Below are 12,563 nucleotides of genomic sequence, written 5' to 3' on the forward strand. Positions count from 1 at the left end.
TCACTGTTCTATAGCACTTCCAGTCTTCCTTTTAATGTTCAAGGTTCACTCTTCTGTAGCACTTCCAGTCTTAATGTTCAAGATTCACTGTTCTATAGCACTTCCAGTTTTCCTTTTAATGTTCAAGATTCACTGTTCTATAGCACTTCCAGTCTTCCTTTTAATGTTCAAGGTTCACTGTTCTATAGCACTTCCATTCTTCCTTTTAATGTTCAAGATTCACTGTTCTATAGCACTTCCAGTCTTCCTTTTAATGTTCAAGGTTCACTGTTCTATAGCACTTCCAGTCTTCATTTTAATGTTTGAGGTTCACTCTTCTATATCATTTCCACTTTTCCTTTAAATGTTCAAGGTTCACTCTTCTATAGCACTTCCAGTCTACCTTTTAATGTTCAAGGTTCACTGTTCTATAGCACTTCCAGTCTTCCTTTTAATGTTTGAGGTTCACTCTTCTATATCATTTCCAGTTTTCCTTTTAATGTTCAAGGTTCACTCTTCTATAGCACTTCCAGTCTTCCTTTTAATGTTCAAGGTTCACTGTTCTACAGCACTTCCAGTTTTCCTTTTAATGTTCAAGGTTCACTGTTCTAAAGCACTTCCAGTCTTCCTTTTAATGTTCAAGATTCACTGTTCTATAGCACTTCCAGTCTTCCTTTTAATGTTCAAGGTTCACTGTTCTATAGCACTTCCAGTCTTCCTTTTAATGTTCAAGATTCACTGTTCTATAGCACTTCCAGTCTTCCTTTTAATGTTCAAGGTTCACTCTTCTATAGCACTTCCAGTCTTCCTGTTAATTTTCAAGATTCACTGTTCTATAGCACTTCCAGTTTTCCTTTTAATGTTCAAGATTCACTGTTCTATAGCACTTCCAGTCTTCCTTTTAATGTTCAAGGTTCACTGTTCTATAGCACTTCCATTCTTCCATTTAATGTTCAAGATTCACTGTTCTATAGCACTTCCAGTCTTCCTTTTAATGTTCAAGGTTCACTGTTCTATAGCACTTCCAGTCTTCCTTTTAATGTTCAAGGTTCACTGTTCTATAGCACTTCCATTCTTCCTTTTAATGTTCAAGATTCACTGTTCTATAGCACTTCCAGTCTTCCTTTTAATGTTCAAGGTTCACTGTTCTATAGCACTTCCATTCTTCCTTTTAATGTTCAAGGTTCACTGTTCTATAGCACTTCCATTCTTCCTTTTAATGTTCAAGGTTCACTGTTCTATAGCACTTCCATTCTTCCTTTTAATGTTCAAGGTTCACTGTTCTATAGCACTTCCAGTCTTCCTTTTAATGTTCAAGGTTCACTGTTCTATAGCACTTCCAGTCTTCCTTTTAATGTTTAAGGTTCACTGTTCTATAGCACTTCCAGTCTTCCTTTTAATGTTTGAGGTTCACTGTTCTCTAGCACTTCCAGTCTTCCTTTTAATGTTCAAGGTTCACTCTTCTATAGCACTTCCAGTCTTCCTTTTAATGTTCAAGGTTCGCTGTTCTATAGCATTTCCAGTCTTCCTTTTAATGTTCAAGGTTCACTGTTCTATAGCACTTCCATTCTTCCTTTTAATGTTCAAGATTCACTGTTCTATAGCACTTCCAGTCTTCCTTTTAATGTTCAAGGTTCACTCTTCTATAGCACTTCCAGTCTTCCTGTTAATGTTCAAGATTCACTGTTCTATAGCACTTCCAGTTTTCCTTTTAATGTTCAAGGTTCTCTGTTCTATAGCACTTCCAGTCTTCCTTTTAATGTTCAAGGTTCACTGTTCTATCGCACTTCCAGTTTTCCTTTTAATGTTCAAGGTTCACTGTTCTATAGCACTTCCAGTCTTCCTTTTAATGTTCAAGGTTCGCTGTTCTATAGCACTTCCAGTCTTCCTTTTAATGTTCAAGGTTCTCTGTTCTATAGCATTTCCAGTCTTCCTTTTAATGTTAAAGGTTCACTGTTCTATAGCACTTCCAGTTTTCCTTTTAATGTTCAAGGTTCACTGTTCTATAGCACTTCCAGTCTTCCTTTTAATGTTCAAGATTCACGGTTCTATAGCACTTCCAGTCTTCCTTTTAATGTTTGAGGTTCACTGTTCTATAGCACTTCCAGTCTTCCTTTTAATGTTCAAGGTTCACTGTTCTATAGCATTTCCAGTCTTTCTTTTTTTCAGAGTGCTGGCAGTCGGTATTAGGCATGCTAACATGTAAATAGGCAGCCATGTCATACTGCTTGACCCACCTTTGAGGTATATTTGTTTTTGTTGTTAATTGAGCCACCTGTACATTTTGTCCCTTTCTGTGCAGTGGTTGGTTTAAATGTATGGAAAGTATTATATACCTCCACAGCCGGGGTGCTTTCCCTGGCTTTAAACATTGTCTCAGCAACTACACAGATGTCTGCATTCTGCAGGGTGAGGAGAGCTTAGATAGAGTGGGTTGTTTTTGTTTATTCTCTTAGCATTGAGCAGTATCACCTTTAGATTTTTCTGGTTTGGTTTAACTATGTCTGATGGTTTATTGAGTTGATAATGTCTAAAGAAGGCACTCTGCAGTGGACAACATTTTAGCCAATATTCAAAAGCCTAGACAGGACATGTCACTGGCAAAGCATAATGGTCTGTCAATCATATCCTCCTAGACTGACAGATATTGTATCCCCTTTAAAGACACCCAAGGCTATATCAATTATTAAAATCAATTATTTTTTCTTTGTATTGTGGCATTAATCTTGGAGAAAGTAGAATGCTGGGCAATGCTAGGCTCATACCGGCCTAAGCCACATAGTCCATTAGCTCCATATAGTCCAGGAACATTTGTCTCAGGTCATTTACACCCACATGGATTATGCCTGAGTCATAGTTTTACTTGTTGTTCAATGAGCTGAGTGTGTGCGCGCGGATGTGTGTGTGTGTGTGTGTGTGTGTGTGTGTGTGTGTGTGTGTGTGTGTGTGTGTGTGTGTGTATGTGAGTGAGTGATCTGGCAGATTCAGGGGTAGGCAACTGACCATAACCCTCTTCTTGCTCAGCCTGGTGAGAGGGCCAATGGTGTGCTCACAATAGTCTCCTATTACCAAAATGTTGGATTGTGTAGTATTCTGCCTTGTGGGCTTTGATGTAGAGACACTGTAAGCTGGGGCTGAATGTGTCATGATAGGTGTTCCTTTGGTAGCCTGTTTTTTGATTGTTTTGGGTACTTATTGTAGTTACTGTGTCTGGGAGGCCTTTGAGGTTTTGGTTTGGGTAGATTACATTTAAGACCTACCGTACATGTGGGTCTATGTGTTTGTCTTGTAATGAGTGTGTGGCAGGTATTGTGCAATGCCAGTGTTATGTGTTTCTGACAACTTGTTTGGTATTTGTAGTGGCTGCTTCCGCAGACAGTGTATAGATGTATCTCTCTCATACTGTATCAGATTGTTTGAAAATTAGGTGTTTATTTGAAATAATGAAACAATTTCTTCATTGTCTCTCTGAATTCCCATTTATACTAAGCTGGCTACAGTAATAGTAGGAAAGTGCAGATCCATGATTTCAGGTATTTATGTAGTGGGTTACAAGGGGAATGGTACCAAGGGATTTTATGCTCCTTTTTGTGTAACCACTGTGATGGACAGCAGATAGGCTATGATGACAGTGGGATAAGAAGTACAGTCTCAGTTTACTCGCATGGAGCAATAGCCCTCTTTGTGCAAACCTGGTGCTTGCCGAGCACCTACATGCCCAGGGACTGTTAGGGCTAGTTGAAATTCTTAATACGTGAGTCTATACAGGGCACTACTAACCTCCATTGCATAATGAACAGCATTGAGCAAATGTGACACCTTTAAACAGGCAGAGAAGAATAGCAAACAAGCACAAAATAGCCCATTGGCCAATCGTAAGAATTGCTCTCTAAGGTTACCTACCATCAAAAAAAGAAGCCTGAAGTACAATAATTACCCAAGTCAGGCAGCAGTTAATCTAAACAGAAAGCACTTGTGATCAGGCAGAAGTGAAGAACTCAACAGGTGACAAACATAACAGCACTCTAACTTTGATAAAAGTGCAACAACTCGGCAAATAATGAGCTATATAACAGTAGCACATGTATTTTGTAAGATAAAGTGTGACACAGCTGTGTAGAATATCTATCTAGCTGTAGATATATTTGGATTCAGCTCAGCAGACAATTATAATTGCTGTTCTTGTAGTCAGTTACAGCTGTTGTTTTTCCTTCCTTCTTTCTTTATTTCTTTCTTCCTTGCATCCTTCTCTTTTCTTCCTTTGTAACGTTTTTTAACCAGGGACACAAACGGGTTCAAAGACCCTTTTCAGCCATGTCCCAAGCCAGAGGCTGAACAAAATCAGTTAAAAGCACACAAAACTGAAAATGAATGTCCCTGACAAATGTTTACATAATTGCAGTACAGTATGTGTTACAAATGACAGATCTGTTCTCCAAAGTGCATTGAAACAATCGCGATAGAATCAGTTGGCGATGAATAGGGTAATGTGCAAAAAGAGATTTAGTAACAGTATGACAGTTGCACTACAAAGGCCCTGTTCCCTCAACATGGTAATTTGCAATTTAGAGACATGTTCACTGTAGCAAGGTAAGACCTCATCACTGGCTAATTTGCATGGTTTTGAGATGCATTTATTGCCATGATGTGTAAATCATTACTGATCTGCACGCTGCAGTAGTAAACTGCTGATCATGAAGACAGTGGCATTTCCCCAAGTCTCTCTCTCTCTCTCTCTCACACACACACACACACACACACACACACACACACACACACACACACACACACACACACACACACACACACACACACGTACACAAAACACAAACACACACATTATAGTCCCCATTCATGTAGATCTCCTACCACCAATCCCATTAATAGTTAAAGTGCCATTATGACATGTATCTAGTATACCCTGGTGGCTAGAGTGTACTTCCATTGCCCCTCACCCCCCATTCACCATAAAACTGTAAGTAGCATTATGGCATGTATCTAGTATACCTGGTAGGTAAAGTGTACTCCCACCTCCCTATTCACCATAATACAGAAAGTGCCATTATGGGATCTATCTAGTATACCCTGGTAGCTAGAATGCACTACACCCCCCCATTCATCATAATACTGTAAGTGCCATTATGCTATGTATCTAGTATACCCTGGTGGCTAGAGTGTAGCCCCCGCATTCACCATAATACTGTAAGTGTCATTATAGCATCTGTCTAGTATACCCTGGTGTCTAGACTGTACTCCCCCCTCCATTCACCATAATACTGCAAGTGTCATTATGGTATGTATCTAGTACACACTGGTGCCTAGACTGTACTTCCCTCCCCATTTACCAAAATCCTGTAAGTGCCATTATGGCATGTATCAACTACACCCTGGTGACTAGAGTGTACCCCCACTCTCATTCACCATAATACTGTAAGTGCCATTATGGTGCTGCCCTGGTGTCTAGTGTGTCCCCCCACCCCCTAATCCACATAGTGATATCAGTACCATTATAATACTGGAATGTGTTAGAAATGACTGTGATGATCTGCATGGCTGAGTGATTTCTTGAATTATTCTGAAGGTAGGTAGATGCCTCCTGGAGACAGTTTTCAGGGAAAGGACTCATGGCTAATCAGCATATGTCACTCTTTTGAACTGTCTTATCAGAATTTAGCATGGTTGTGGGACCAGGCTTACATGGTGCTGCAGGTCTTCATGCTACAGAATTATGCAGCACCGTATTAAGGCATTTGCAAAACATCAAAAAGGTACAGGGATGTGTACATGAAGTTCACATTGCAGTACCTTCTGGAATCCCTTATGTGTGTGTTCATTTGAAATTTCAGTAATCCTGAACAGTTTTCCAGAAAGTAATTAAACAAAATTTACTACTAATAATAAAATTACCATTTCAGAACCTTTCAACCACAAAAGACTACTTGAAATTCTGACATTATAATCTAACAGTGTCCATACCAATCAATTACAGTCACTTTGGTGTGTACACATCATATGCCCAGTTGTAATAATATGCTCAAGGTAAAGTATTTCTACTTGCTTTACACAAATGCATGCTACTCCTGCAAAATCCAAACTAATGATTGTGTAGCTTGACCACAACGGGAGGGTCAATCATTTTCTCCTGCAAAAAAATTCCCTACCTAACAAATACAGCCACATTCTTGACTTTGTGCACCTCAAGTGTCTGATTTAATAAATATTAATTGTGGACACAGTAATATAATTTGTTTTAGACAAACACACAGTAGTCACAGCAAAGTATTACAACTTATTTCAGACAGGAATGTCGGTGTATAACTGAAGAAGACTGCAAGCAATTATTGGCAATTCTGAGTTTATTAATACTTAAATATGAGAGCAGCAAGATTCATAAAGCTGACTGTAGCAGTTTCTGTATGCCTTCTGGTGTTCTAAGTAATCTGTCAAGTATTCAAATTCAGTATGGAATCACCATTTGGGAGTCTGTTTGCTAGAAATGCAATAGAAACATTTATATCAAAACAATCAGACAAAGCAACAAAACCACCAAAGCACAACTGTGGGATTTCAAAAGCATGTGCGGAAATGCATTTTGAATTTAAAATGGTGAGTGGAGCAGCAAATGTTGTTGAACCTAAAGTATGCATAGAAGACAACATAGTTATGAATGGTTGGAAGAGGCATAAATATTGTTTTGGTGGATGATAAGACTGCTGAAGGATTGGAGACAAGCTATTTTGATTTGTGGGGAGGAGAGGTTGAGCAATTTATTGATTATGTGAAAGCAATAAAAGAAGAGATAGTTGTATTCATGGCTACATATGAGGATGGATAAAAAAACTTAATGATGACGCAAGAAATCTAGTTGCTGACTTAGGAAGCACAGCTATTTAAAACCTTGCTTTTTGAGACAACTGTGTTTTTGTTGGTGAAACAGGAATCAAGACAGAGAGCCCATATGAACAACACATCAAGAATAACAAGGACAAATAAATATGAAGTCTGACAAGTACTAAAGATGGAAGGCTGCATTCCCAAGAAACAAGAACAATTTATTTTTCAAAGTAGCATGACTGAACAATATGTATAAAGTTAGTTCTGTATATTGTACTTTTCTCATTTGGTTTCATGTACATGATATTTTAATAAGGCACATTTAAAATGCACACATTAGTCTTATCTGTTGGCATGAAGTTACCCATCATTTTACATGCTCATCACTGTACATTTGTAAATAGGACCAAATCTAATTAATGAAGTAGGTATTTGTGTTTTTCAGAGGGAATAATATTCTTATAGCATTGAGCTCAAGGCAGACATTTTAATTACAGTTTCACCCCCACCCACCCCCATCTCATATTAATGCCATGTCTCTGCATGTAGCAGCATATATTTATGGCACGGCAGTAAGCAAAAAAAGTACATAATAACTTGAGTTATCTTGGATTATAGCCTGGTGCTCAGAGAATGTCTTCTAATTTTGAAGAAACATTTAGTATAATTCCTAATAATGTGAAGCAATACTTAGTCAATTCTCACTAAAGAATGTGGTTAAGAAAGTTTTGAATGTAGAATCCTGATGTTCTTTGCCAATATTAAGGGAGAGGCCAAATTTATTGACTTGACATGCTTTAGCTGTTTTCTTTTGACATTGCTTATGCAAAGCACATTTGCTTGTAAAGAAGGAATGTATAAAGGTTTCCCTTTTGACTTTCTGAGGGAAGCAGTAGGTAACAATTAAATCTTCTGCAAGATCGAGGGGCTGGCATAATAGTTAAGGTGATTACCTCACAGATAGAATGTACAGGGTTTGACTCTCAGCTTTGAAGGGAAATTGGCTAGGCCTAAAATGGTCTTCAAGGCCAGCTAGCTCTAATATTAATATATAAATCTGTGAACTGGACTTGCACTGTTTAAACTAAGCAGACAAGAAGGTAAATAACTTTAATATACAGCCAGCCTTGTCCCCACACAGCAGTTAATGCTACTTTACTGTATACACCTTGTCTGAGTGTGGTAAAAATAATACCTTTACACATTTTACCATAAAAATTAGGGGAAAAGACAAACAAAAGACAGACAAAGACTTCAAATCAAGGGCATATTTTAAATGTTGCTCTTATATACTTATGAAGTTGTTAGAACAACAGTCCTATGCATTAGCATGTATTTTTTTTGCACCCACAGAAAACTTTTTTCCCAATGTACTTCGCATAAACACACAATAGTCTTGCAACTGCAGACCTGCTTGAACTACACATATAATTTACTTTTGTTAAGAAATACAAATTAATTTAATAAATAAACAGTCTTGATAGAGATTCAAAATTTATTATAAATTACACATATGTGCGAGACAGAACCAAAGTCAGTAATGTCTCCATGAAAAAATGTTGGTGTTGTTATATCTTTCAGCTTTTAGGGGGTCGCCACAGCGGAACTCCGGTCCTCTAATGATTGGCAGTAGATTTTTACATACCGAGTTGCCAGCCCTGATGTACAGCCTTCAAAGAAGGTACACCCATTCACGCATGTCTCCACACAGAAGACACTTTAGCTGAGAATCGAACAGGACAACGTCTTACTGTGAGGTGACAACGCTCTATGAAAAAATACACCCAGGTATTTTTATGAAAAAAATACAAATGAAAATAACAAGTGTTATCTATTAGTCAACTCCCAGCATCCAATAAAAAGTTGTGTACTATTACAATCTGTAATTATAGTTATTCATTAAAACAGTACTAAATATCTAAAATGAAATATGTCAATGTGCTAAAAATAGGTTAGTTAAAACATCCTTCGCCCAACTCAGCATTAGCAATGTTACAATGGTGAAATGCTCTCATGACAAACAAGAAGGAATGCAGTCTTAAGCAGACTAGCTGATGCATTTTAATCTGTTCACTTGTTCCCGCTACATATCTAGCAGTTTCAGTAAGTCATAAACATGTGCAGACCATAACATGTATTACTGGATATGCGCAGTTATGTTGTTTACTACTTAAAAGCTTCTCTGATGTGATTAAAAGTTTAGTCATGCACACTGACCACATACTCACTTCCTCCTTCTCTGACATGTGCAGATCATTCTACACTATGTGCCTCTTCTTTATTATTTATTTATTATTTTTTCCACCACACTTTCAACCGCAAAACGCCACAACCATCTCGTAGCAGTTACAACTGCTTTGCTTTGCACAGCTTGTCTGATTGTGACAAGGAATAATGGTAGTAGAACTAGTAGTAAAAATAATAATAATAATAATAATAATAATAATAATAATAATAATAATAATAATAATAATAATAATAATAATAATAATAATAATAATAATAATAATAATAATAATAATAATAATAATAATAATAATAATAATAATAATAAAATAATAATAAAATAATAATAATAATAATAATAATAAAATAATAAAATAATAATAATAATAATAATAATAATAAAATAATAATAATAATAATAATAATAATAATAATAATAATAATAATAATAAAAACCTCCCAACATCTTAGGTCAAGATGGGACAAAGCCTAACAAGAACTGACATATTTTAAATGTGGCTCTTAAGTATGTACTTAGAAAATTGCTAATATGTAAAACAGTTTTGAATGGACATAGCTTTTCTGAAGGATATTAATTCTGAAACTCAAAAGTCTGTCATTATTTAGTTATACATGTACAGCTGCTTCCTGCTTGTACACAGAGTCAGCTACAGTTACAGGCATTTCAAGCTCCTCAGAAATGTGCAAGTCACTGAGCCAGCTCCAGGGAAATCCTCAAGGCAAGCATGAATTATGTAGACAACGCCCTCATAGCAAAAGGTGCAAAAGAAGCATGCCACTCAGCATTGATTCTTTGGATTTCCCAGGCTTCTTGGCATTCATTGTGCCTTGTCATTGGTTACCCATTAAGTTCAGTAAAGTCTGGTGATCCAGTCAGCTGCCAGAGCAGCACTGCTCATTACGTCTCCCAGAGTGCTTTTCACTTGCTTTTGAAGTAGAAGTTGAATCACTTTCAAATATGCCTACATGTGATTTTTAAAATAGGAAAAAACAGAGAACTGGCTAATGGACTTTTTTCAGACACCCCAAAAGAAAAATTAAATACCAAATGGCAGGCCATGGGGCCCTTGTAGCTCTGGGCCCTGGGTGGTCACCCAAATTGCCCATATTATTATCTATCACTGTGTGGATGAAACTAATGTACTATCTTATTGTTGGTTCATTGTGGCTCATTTTAAACAGCAGTGTGCATTTGTATAAAATAATTTGGAATAATCGGACTACTGTATCTTTGTGAGAAAATAAACTTGAAATACATTGCATCCATAATCATTTTTATTTATTTATTTTTTAGTTAGTTAGTTAGTTAATTTTACCACGGCAAGACATCTGAGGTACACAATGTCAACAATGGGGCTGCAATTGCTGGATATGGGAGCTGTCTGTGGATGAGACTGCTTGACCCTATTGCAATTATTAAGTTTAACCATTATTGTTAGCCTGCCTTTGCATGAATAATGTACATTTCTCTAAAGCAAGTAGGAATGTTTTACTGTGGCCCTTTTTTAATATCTAACATTTGAGGTGTATACAGACAAGTGGCTGTAATTGATGGGTACAGACATTGCTAGATTATAATGGCAGCAGTTTGAATGGTCTTAATGTAGGGATGGTGAATCCAAAACAACATGTGCATTTATGTATAGTGTAATAAAGTCAATATATTTATATATATATATATATATATATATATATATATATATATATATATATATATATATATGTGTGTGTGTGTGTGTGTATATACATACACATATATATATATATATATATATATATATATATATATATATATATATATATATATATATATATATATATATATATATATGTACTTAAATTGATCAAGTACCATTTATGTCAAAGTACATGTCGAAACAAATTGATTGACTTTATGCATGTTGACATGCTACTACACGTGCAGAGAATTAATCTCAGTGCATGCAAAACTTTAAAAAAAAACACAAAGAAAGCATTGTTTTTTACAGAATGACAAGACCTACTGCACCCCCACACCCCCTACTAATTACATATTCTAACTCTAAGATTGCACAGTCCCAGGGGAAAAGAGTATATCCCCCTACCAGAGGACTGTTGATCACACATGCCTGGTGGCCATCCGTTTAGCTGACCAAATTGTATTGATTAGAATAAATGTTGGCCAAAGTAACATCTGACAAAGTTACAGGGACCCATATGAAAGTATGTGTGGAGGATGGGGAAGCCATGGTTATAAAATGAGTCAAGACACAAGGTGCATCTAATATATCGAGATCTCTACTGGAAAGACTGACACTTTGTACTAGAGTATTGTTATTAACATGGCTAGAAAGCACTGAGCATATTATTTATAGGACGACAATTTTGGGATGAATAAAAATGTTATCTAAAGCATTTAGGTTACTATTGTGTTTGACAGGACACATTTAAGGTGAAGTGTAACTAGCAATGATCTGGTAGATTTATTTAGTGTTATCTGGACTTCTAGAAGGCTTAGTGAGGCACCATGAGGGGATTCTGTATCTGGTCATGTGGTCACTGCTAAATACATATACTTACCAAGATTAACCAATGGATGTGAAGGCATGAGGTGCACTGATCTGTGTATAGATGGAGCATTGTTATTGCACCACAACTCATGCTGTTCCAGCAGTGATCCCACCCTCCCTCCCCTTGGGCACTGACCCGGGTATAGATGGAACATTGTTACTACACCACTACTCATGATGTCCAGCAGTGATCCCACCCTCCCTCCCCTGTGGCACTGACCTGGGTATAGATGGAGCATTGTTATTGCACTACAACTCTTCATGTCCAACAGTGATCTCACCCTCCTTCCCCTGAGGCACTGACCTGGGTATAGATGGAGCATTGTTATTATACCACAACTCATTATGTCCAGCAGTGATCCCACCCTCCCTCCCCTGGGGCACTGACCTGGGTATAGATGGAGCATTGTTATTACACCACAACTCTTCATGTCCAGCAGTGATCTTGCCATGGAGCATTGTTATCCCTCCCCTGGGGCACTGACCTGGGTATAGATGGAGCATTGTTATTACACCACAACTCATGATGTCCAGCAGTGATCACACCCTCCCTCCCCTACAGAACTTCTGCCTTCAAATCTGACTCTTGCAGAACAGAGAATATATGACCAACAAAGCCCCCTGTACACCACCATAGATAAATGCTCATAAGGTCAGCAGAAGATTGTGTGTTCAGTGTTGTGTGTAACAATGATACATTGCACAAGGCAGGACACTGCAAGTTAAGAGGACAGTGGTTATCAGCTGCTTCACTGGTGTACCACAGCCAACAGATATCGGCAGGGGGCCTGTGCCCATGTTTCTTAGATGCCCAAGGATGCGACAAAAGCCATGCTGGTTTGTGAAGATACTGTCCTGCCTGCTCAGACCTGAACTCACCATTTTGTACTATTTTATTTTATTGAGAATTCAAAACAATACTTTATAAAACTGCACAAACTCCCATATGTATTC

General features: G+C 37.3%; 1 pseudogene; it reads left to right on the forward strand.

The window, feature by feature from the left end:
- Positions 1–6,351: 6,351 nt before the first annotated feature.
- Positions 6,352–7,069, forward strand: LOC122800287 (annotated as a pseudogene).
- Positions 7,070–12,563: the final 5,494 nt, after the last annotated feature.

This window comes from Protopterus annectens, chromosome 4.part0 (assembly GCF_019279795.1).
Source record: "Protopterus annectens isolate FY-2018-M chromosome 4.part0, PAN1.0, whole genome shotgun sequence".
In the NCBI taxonomy this organism is placed as follows: Eukaryota; Metazoa; Chordata; order Ceratodontiformes; family Protopteridae; genus Protopterus; species Protopterus annectens.